This window comes from Emydura macquarii, unplaced genomic scaffold, assembly GCF_026122565.2.
Source record: "Emydura macquarii macquarii isolate MOO-44397 ecotype Brisbane River unplaced genomic scaffold, CSIRO-AGI_Emac_v2 contig_480, whole genome shotgun sequence".
Taxonomy (NCBI): domain Eukaryota; kingdom Metazoa; phylum Chordata; order Testudines; family Chelidae; genus Emydura; species Emydura macquarii.
The window spans coordinates 14,763,832-14,773,834 of record NW_027130617.1 but is presented as its reverse complement, the minus strand read 5'-3'; the positions used below and the strand labels follow the sequence as shown (position 1 = coordinate 14,773,834).

Here is a 10,003-nt window from a genome sequence, read left to right as displayed (position 1 = left end):
ACTGTGAAGACCACTTTAAGACTTAGGCAACGTTTTTTTTAGTCACTGGCTCTGGAAGAGGATGAGAAAGCTGAGATGTCTTTCAGGATAGCAATGATGTGTTTGCATATACAAGCAACATTCTGAACAGGCTGAATTATGAATACAAGTGACTCCAAAAGACCATAGAGTAGTCAAGATGCACAGCATGGACAAGCAATTTGGCATAGTTAAAATCTAGGTTCAGTAGCAGTGGCCACAGGCTACATGGTGCACAGGTAATAAAAGACAGGACGTGCAAAGTAAAGCATTGTGAAATGCTATGGAGAGAGAGCTTGGGACTGAGGATAGGGACATAATATTAAAACAGAATGGCAAAAAGGAGATCCGAGTTAAGACAGGAGATGAATAAGCCAGAGACACACTTGAGGATCCTCCCCTCCTATCTTCACAAGACGATATCCATAAAGACAGTTAATATAAAAACAGTATATAACTTCAGAAAAAAGAGCCTACAGTAAAACATTTCAGAGGTAACAAGAAAACCCCCATAACTGTAAGTTTAAGTAGAGCAACATTCCTGGATACAGCAAAACAAAGAGAAGACATACCATTTCTTGCTGCCTCAGTCAAATACTCTAATAAAATATGCAACTATTGCACAGGTTAGCAATAACTATCTCTTTATTTTAAATTTATTTGCTCATGTCATAAAAAACTATGCAAGTTCATCATCTGGGTACTGTGGTTTAGGAGGAAATCTGGATTCACACGTCTCAGGCTACAGCTGTTTTGAGGCCTATGATGGGATCTACAGGCCCCTCACTGACCCAGGGCTGGAATAAAGCAATACTGGGGTAGGCAGGCCTCACCCCTCAACAGGTGCAGGGCATTTTTTCAGAAAAGGAACAGTTTAAACGGACAGAAAAAGCAGGGAATGAGCTGCATGTGGCACCAGGAAGCAAGGAGAACGCTGAGAGTTGTGCTAGGAGTGGCAATGGCTTTGTGAAGGCTGCTTTAGCAGGAGGGACTTGAATAATCCTCTCCCCTTCTTTGGAAGTTGAAAGCCCTAAGAGAGATTGACTGAACAGGTCACTAAAGGGTACAGCCATAGTGCATTAACAATTCTGCAGCACTGAGTCTTAGAACCCAGGTCAATTGACTCAGGCTTAGGCCGTGAGGCTAAAAATTACAGTGTAGACATTCAGGCTTGGGCTGGAGCATTGGTTTTGAGACCTTTTTTCTTTGCAGGGTCTCAGAATCTGGGCTTCAGCCTGAGCCCAAACATCTACACTGCAATTTTTGGGCCTGCAGCCTGAGCTCTGTGAGCCTCAGCCAGCTGACGTGTGCCAGCCGTGACCTTGCTATGGGTCTCTTAGTGTACTGGAGACATACCCTAAGAAGCCAAGGAGAGATTGATAAGTCACCAACCATGCCCCAAATTGAGGTGTTCCAGACTGGCAGGAAGTGACCAAGGGGAAAGCCTAATTTGGGGTAGCTCATTAACTGGGATGGACACTAATAAACACCTAGGGCCCCAGTGGGAGTGCCTGGGTCCATCTACCTTGCCAACTCCCCTGCCACTCCTTTGTAGTAACAGAACCTCTGGTGGAGCAATTTGGAGCACACAAGGGAGATTGAAGCTGCTGCTGGGGTCCCCTCTGGGATGAATAGGCTGTCAAAAACAGGAAGGTCACAACCTGGCCACTAGGCCAGCTGGTCATCAGACCCTCCCACTATTGGGCCCTTTGCATAGAACATTTTTAACACCACATCTGAACCTGTATATGCTTAGAATATAAACATATTCACTTAAGAAATGTTTGCATATTAGTTTTATAAAATGTTTAAATAGCACATAAATAAGGGGAGACAGATACCTGTTAATACCTCAGCTGAGGAACCAGCTCTGCTCTTGCAGCTGCTTTTCCTGCAAGCAAACCTCCTGTAGTTCATCTGCAGGGAGTCTCAGTCTCATGAACAAGAGGATATTTCCCAGACTGGAAAGAATGGGTGAAAGGAGGCTGAGCCCCAGGGAGCCAGGGGCTATTATTTGGTGGGGAATGATTTTAGAGAAAGCAATCACAGGGGGATTATCTCAGATGTGCTCCCCTTCCATGTCTCTCTGCTCCCTTATTGGCCCCCAAGGGCGGTATTTTCTCCCCACAGAGAAATGTCTCTGGAAGCTATTGTACACTTTCCCACCAGCCTTTCTGGTGTGAAACTTCATATGAGGTGTAAGACAAGGATACCCTGCTGGCAAACTACTGGCAGTTCCCCAGACAGAGATGCTATTGAAGGAATAGAGCTGGTGTTTCTGAGACTCACAGCCTCACCTACCAGTCTCTCCTTCTGCTTGACACCATGACATCGAGGACTGGAATGGGGAGGGAGAAGGATAGACTTATATCTGAAGCTCTTTGAAGCCTGAAGAAGTCAGTTATGCTTTTGTGGCACCTTCCTTGGCCAGCAACCCTCCTGTAATTTGTCACTGGGCATTCTCAATCAGACAGAGAGTGGGGTTGTGGGTGTAGGGCATGAATACATGAGAGAATGGGTTTCTTCTTGTAGGTATGAAGGGAAGAGAGCAGAAGAATCAAGAGAAAGAGATATCCTCCTCCCCAGTCTTCTTTTCTTCCCCAACCTTAAATCATGACTATTCAAAATTCACCAAACATTTTTGTTAAAGCTGAAGTTAAGGCTCTGCTGCATTTCACTGTGTTTTACAAGAAGGCTTGAGTTAAGAATTAAAACCAAAAACAAACTTCTGCTCCACAGGATCTATATTCTTCACATGTCATAGCCTGAAAAAAAACAACAAAAACAGTTGTACAAGACATCATGATCATATACAAAGTTATATGAAAATGCTGACTCCACTGTGGCTCACTTTTAAAACCACCATTAAAATTCACCAAAACCTTGTTGTCGTTTTCTAAAATAATCATCTTTGGGAAGTGGACATACCAGTTTTTTGGTTCAATCTACCTTCATCAAGACCGTATGTGAATGCCAATCCATTTTATACTTAATAAACATCCCCCTCTCTGGGACTGACATCATCCGGAGGAGCTCTCTCAATTAACACTTTCACATCTGGAAATCCAATGTTACATTTGCCAAGCTGACATTGATTGATTTTTTAATTCTCTTAGCATAGGCTACAAAAAAGCCTGGGAGGTCCTGACTTAGTGCAATCCAGAGAGAACACACAAACATGTATTCTACAAATGTCCAAAGCATGAAGCGTTTCTTTCAGCTTTAGAAGAATGGGGTTTCAGGAAAAATGTTGGCAAATAAATAGTTTGGTTCAGATGAAAAGTTGACACTACTTTTGGCATAAACTTAAGTATGGCCTAAGGGAAACCTTATCTTTATGGAAGACCATGAAAGGAGGGTCAGCCAGGAGAGACTGAACTTCTGAAACCCTCCTTGCCATCAGAAATGCTGTCTTCATAGATAATGAAAGTAGTAAGGTTGTAGCCATCGGTTCAATGGGGGTGGTCCTAGGAGTTTGGAGAGGTCTAAATTCAGGTCCCATACAGGTATAGGATCAGACACAGAAGGGTAAACAATGAATAGCCCTTTCACAAGTTGGGAAATGAGAGAGAGAGAGGGAAAAAATGGAAAAACCCATCTCTTGACTGATGCAGCACAGAAATGGAAGCCAGGCAGATTCTCACAGAACTAATTGAAAGGCCTGAGGATTTAAGGTGCAACAGATAGTCCAGCACATGTGTAACCTCTGTGTGGTGGGGTGATAAGTGATGAGACTGCATTTTGCTGCATTTGTGGCTTTAGTGGATTCTCTTCTTCTGTTCATCAAGATTGTCTTAGCCTCTTGGGAGCAAAATGTCCGATGTGAATTCAACCACACGCTGTGCATGGAATGAGGTGGAAAGATTGGAGGTTTGGATGTAGACACTTGCCTTGGTTCTGGGACAAGAGATCCTTAACTAGTGGTAAAGTTATTGAGACCAGCCTGAGACCTGATGTAGATCCATGTACCAATACTGTCTTGGCCATGCTGATGCAATAAGATTAATGTCGCTCTGTATCTTTCAGTTTCCTGAATTCCTTCAGAATGAGAGGAACTGGAGGGAATTCTTATAGAAGATGGGACCAAGGAAGAAAGAAGGCATCTGTGGTGGAGTCCAAGTTGCAGCCCGCCCTAGAACAAAATCTCTTCCACTTGTTCTTCAGGTTGGTTGCTGACAAATCTATTGCTAGGTACCTCCAGCAGTGGAAAATCTGAAGAATATCCTTCCTGATTAGCCATTTGCATTGGTCTAAGAAGTCACTGCCAAGAGATTCTGGCATCCACAAATGTGTTTCTCACCCTGGAAGGTGAAAGGCCTTCAGGGAAACATTGTCATTATGCATAGATTCCTTTTAAGATAACCTCCTGGTATAGTTGAGATGATCTTGCACCTCCTTGTCTGTTTAGATAAAACATGGCAGTGTTGTTATCTGTAAGAACATATAACAGGCCTGACGAATAGCTCAGGGCTCCAGCATGTGTATGTGGAGTGAAGCTTCTGGGTGGAGCAAGGTTGTTTTCATGAATGTTTGGATCCTGGTTCTTGTGAAACCAGCAAATTCTGCAATAGACTGAACTTTGGGGTGGAAATCTACTTTAATATATAGAAGAGGTAACTACAGATATTAATAAAGTTTAGACCCAGGTTCACGTTTTATGATTTTGTTTTGTAACCATTGTAACCATTTGTTTCTATTTAAACCTTTATTCTTTCTTAAATAAACCTATTTTTGTTTTATTATAAATACTCATAAGTGCTGTGTGGTTTACATGAATGGTTGTTTAAGGTAAAACTGGTAAACTTAGGTGCACTGTACCTTTGGGGGCAAAGGATCTGGAATTTCTGTGAGTAGCCAATGTCAGGGGCTGGATATCACAGGGGAATGATTCAAAGGGAGTCGGGGACTGGGGTCCATCCATTATTAACCTGCAAGGTGAAGTTAGGGCTGGCATAGCACTGAGGGGAGAGCTTGAGTGGCTGTAAAGAAATTAGAAGTGATGCAATGGATAAGACAGAGTCTGTCTGGGCAAAAATCACATTGGGAAAGAAAACTGCTAGAGCTTCCCCTGGGATAGTGCTTAGGGTATGCTACAAACCACCGGGATCCGATTTGGATATGGAGAGAGACCTCCTTAATGTTTTTAATGCAGTAAATACTACTGGGAACTATGTGATTATGGGAGATTTTTATTTCCCAGATATAGTCTGGAAGATTAGTGCTAGTAATAATAATAGGGCTCAGATTTTCCTGGATGTGATAGCTGACAGATTCCTTCATCAGATAGTTCATGATTGCTCGAACCAAGGTTGTCCCCTACAACCAGTTTTCTACGAAATCCTCACAACTCACCAATACCAAATCTAAAATGGTATCCTCTCTTGTTGGTTCAGCAACTAATTCAGTTCAAACTAAATGGAAGAATAAACAAAAAATAGATCTGTGACTAGGGTCTTTGATTTCAAAAAGGCTAACTTTAATAAATTAAGGGAATTGGTTAGGGAAGTGGACTGGACTGAAGAATTCATGGATCTAAGGGCAGAGGAGGCCTAGAATTACTTCAAGTCAAAGTTGCAGGAACTATCTAAAGCCTGCATCCCAAGGAAAGGGGAAAATTCATAGGCAAGGGTTGTAGACCAAGCTGGATGAGCAAGCATCTCAGACATGTGATTAAGAGAAAGCAGAAAGCCTATAAGGAGTGGAAGATGGGAAGAATCAAAGAAAGCTACCTCTTGGAGGTCAGAACATGTAGAGAAAAGAGAGAAATGCCAAAAGCCAAGTAGAGTTGGATCTTGCAAAGGGAATTAAAACCAATAGTAAAAGGTTCTATAGCCATATAAACAGGAAGAAAACAAAGAAAGATAATCTAGACGTGGCCCAATATCAAAACAAATACTTTGCCTCAGTTTTTAATGAGGCTAATGAAGAATTTAGAGATAGTGGCAGAGGGACTAATGGATTTGAGGATATGGAGGTAGAAATTTCCACATCAGAGGTAGAAGCCAAACTCAAACTGCTTAATGGGACTAAATCGGAGGCCCGGATAATCTCTATCCAAGGATATTAAAGGAACTGGCACGTGAAATTGCAAGCCCATTAGCAAGGATTTTTAAGGAATCTGTAAACTTGGGGATTGTACAATATGACTGGAGAATTGCTAACATAGTTCCTATTTTTAAGAAATGGAAAAAAAAAAAAAAAAAGCAATCCGGGTAATTACAGGCCTGTTAGTTTGACCTCAGTAGTACGCAAGGTGTTGGAAAAATTTTTGAAAGAGGAAGTAGTTAAGGACATCAAGGTTAATGACAATTGGGACAAAATACAACATGGCTTTACAAAAGGTAGATCATGCCAGACCAGCTTGATCTCCTTTTTTTGAGAAGATAATTTTTTTAGACAAAGGGAATGCAGTGGATCTAATTTACCAAGATTTCAGTAAGGCATTTGATAAGGTTCCACATGGGGAATTATTAGTTAAATTGGAAAAGATGGGGATTAATATGAAAATTGGAAGGTGTATAAGGAACTGATTAAAGGGGAGATTACAATAAGTCATACTGAAAGGTGAACTGTCAGGCTGGAGGGAGGTTACTAGTGGAGTTCCTCAGGGATTGGTCTTGGGACTGATCTGATTTAACCTTTTTATTACTGACCTTGGCACAAAAAGTGGGAGTGTGCTAATAAAGTTTGCGGATGATACAAAGTTGGGAGGTATTGCTAATACAAAGAAAGACTGGAATATTATACAACAAAATCTGGATGACCTTGTAAACTTGAGTAATAGAAATAGGATGAAATTTAATAGTGGAAAGTGCAAGGTCATGCACTTAGGGACTAATAACAAGAATTTTTGGTATAAGCTGGGGATGCATCAGTTGGAAGTCACAAGAGGAGGACAAGGACCTGGGCGTCTTGGTTGATCACAGGATGACTATAAGTCACCAATGTGATGCGGCCGTGAAAAAAGCTAACGCAGTTCTAGGATGCATCAGGCAAGGTATTTCCAGTCGAGATAGGGAGGTGTTAGTACCATTATACAAGGCGTTGGTTAGACCTCATCTGGAATACTGTATGCAGTTCTGGTCTCCCATGTTTAAAAAAGATGAATTCAGACTGGAACAGGTGCAGAGAAGGGCAACTAGGGGGTTTTTCACCTTCCTCTGTAGCATGGGGCATGGATCACTTGCTGGTTGATTCTGTATACCTTGAAGTCTTTAAATTATTATTTGAAAACTTCAATAACTCAATCTTAAGTTGGGGGTCTATTACAGGAGCGGGTGGGCAAAGCTTTGTGGTCTGCGTTGTGCAGGAGGTCAGACTAGATGATCATAATGGTCCCTTCTGACCTTATAGTGTATGAGTCTATGAAAGGTGGGTAGTGTTAGGGAGCTGACACCCAGCTACCACAAGACAGATTCCCTCTCCCTGGAGGCAGGGTTAAGAAGGTAACTCACAGTTCTGGGTGCCCCGAGAATGGTCACAGAGGGATCTCTTGCATTAGCTCTGCCTACACTCATAGAGAAGCGGCCATCTTCAACATGTGTTCCTGACAAACTTTGAAGTCCTCTAGTCAGGGGGCAGGAGAAGGGGACAGCCTATGGAGTGATGGCTTCATTTGGTGAAGATGAAGAAATATGAGGAGGACACCTAAGAGTTCCTTCACTAATTCCCTCCCCTCCACAGGGTCGAGCACAGTGGGTGGAGGGATTGTAGCAGGATCCTGAGTAAAGGTTTCTTCCACTGGAGGAGGAGACTTCCTCCTAAAGAGAGACCATGAATGAAGTCTCTCAGAGCACCCCAAGGCCATGGAGGATATTGCATAGTCTGAGCCATTCACATCAGGGGACACCACACTGGAGCTTCCCTGTGGGGGCCTGGCCTTTAGGTTTCATAATGGTAGAAGACTTTTCAGGTGATCTAAAGGATCTCAAAATGAAACAAGGTCCAAAGAAGAAATATAAGTCTCTTCAGAATGGTGGAGCAGTCCCAGCTGGGATTCTAGGTGGCCTGGGTATAGGAGACACATTTGATTCTCGGAAAGTGATGACTGGGGCGGAACTCCAGCAAAGTAATTGGTGCCACCATAAGAGGTTCAAGAGATGACTTAATCTGAGATTGAACTGGTGGTGCCAAGGGCCCTGTGTTTTTCGTCAGTGCTGGGTGTGTAGCTGATGCCAGGTCCATTGGTGGAGCTGAGGACACTATCGGTGGTTACAGCAAAGAAGAGTCCAGTAGGGAAAGGCAAAGCAGCTCCTTTGACCATAAGAAGGCCTGTGCCACTTTAGGTAAATGTATCAGTGCCAATGATGCCAAAGGCCCTAGCACTAGTGCAGAAAGCTGTCTTGACAGCCCGAAAGAGTTGATGGTGTTGCCTCAGATTGGACCATTGAGTGTCCGGATTTGTGACGCTTCAAGTTGGTACTGGAAGACTTACCAGAAAACTTCTGGCTCTTGTCTCCTCAGAATGCCTGAAGTGCTTGGATGAGGCTGACAGTGAAGACAAAGCATAACATTTTTCACCAGATTTGTGCTTTGAATCAGAAGCAGCTGGTGGAGCACTTTTTGTTCATCGAGTCCTGTGCCACACAGCTGGGGCTCAGCTCCAATGTAGGATGCATCGTCTCTTTCATGAGGTGAATTTTAAGATAAAATTCCCCTCTCTTTTTCAATCCAGTGGCAAAGGAGGTACAAATAGGAACCTTTACATGTCCTCTTCATATTTGTCCCCCACACAGCCCTCACCAAGACAAATCAAACAGTTCTTGTGCCTGTCTGTAACAGCCCTGCATGTGTCACACTGCTTAAAACCTGGGGATTTTGTCATACTAAAATTCTCCAGGTAACTACTAAACTAAACTACTACTAACTATTACAATATGCACTGTAATGCTGCAACATGCTGGCTAACCGAAGCAAGTGGTAAGGGGAGCTCCAACGCTCACCAAGGGTATAAGCCACTAAGAGGAAAGCAACAGACATGTCCCTTTTAAGCCTTTTGCTGTGCACGAGGAGAGCAGAGGAGCACGCACCACCTAGTGGTACTGCTGATAAATGTCTCCGACTCAAGAGCATTGGGCGCACATAGACCTGCAGTACAATGTAAAGGTGCAAAGCACTTGAAAGAGAAGGTTTTCTAAATGCTAGGAATGTTTGAAACACAGTAGAAAGCTGTCCATAGATGCATAGCAACACATATAATGGACACAGGAGAGGGGGGTGACGCTGTCTTGATGAGGGGTAACCATTTACAATGTTATTTCATACCAATATGACAAAATTGCAATAAATATCTTACAAGATATACCATGTCAGGTACCAATGGAAAGGTTATAATTTGCTAAGTATGATCATATTGTTTATGTGTATATATCATCTTTGTATTGTAAGTTATGGATAGGTATGATATATTTGTATCCAAGTACATGAGCTGTATCCAAGTACAGGAGCTGTACTACTGGGTTACACCCCCCAGGCAAATTATGACTGATGATTCATCGCTGGCCATTAACTTTACAATGAGCCCAGGGAGAGAAGCCAGGATGGCACCTATGAGTCTCCAGGGACATGCCTGTGGTCAAGGGGACTGCATGTTCCTTTCCCTCTCCAAGTGCTGTGAGCTTGTATTTGAAACATGCCACATGGCAGACCAGAGACTATAAAATGCAGCTTCACCATCTCCATCTTGTCTTCATTCCTGCTTCCTACCTCTGGATCAACTCATCTACAACTGAAGCTGTGAAACAAAGGACTGAGACTCATCCAGGTACTGGATGTGCACCAGAGGAACTGTACAAGCCTGCAAACTCCACAATTCTGCTGAGAATCTGATATATATAGACTTTGAAGTCATTTGTATGTATCTGATTGTTTTGATCATCTAACATCCCTCTTCTTGTTTGTTTCTTTCCTTTTATAATAAACCTTTAGTTTTAGTTACTAAAGGATTGACTGGCAGAGTGGTATTTTGGATAAGATCCAAACTTAT

At 42.7% G+C, this 10,003-nt stretch overlaps 1 long non-coding RNA gene across 1 annotated transcript in view; it reads right to left on the bottom strand.

The window, feature by feature from the left end:
* Window positions 1–2,646: 2,646 nt before the first annotated feature.
* Window positions 2,647–10,003, bottom strand: part of LOC137146922 (uncharacterized) — a 440,062-nt gene continuing 432,705 nt past the window's right edge. Inside the window, exon 5 of the long non-coding RNA XR_010918085.1 lies at window positions 2,647–2,783. This is a non-coding gene — a long non-coding RNA (uncharacterized lncRNA). The remainder of the gene's footprint in view (window positions 2,784–10,003) is intronic.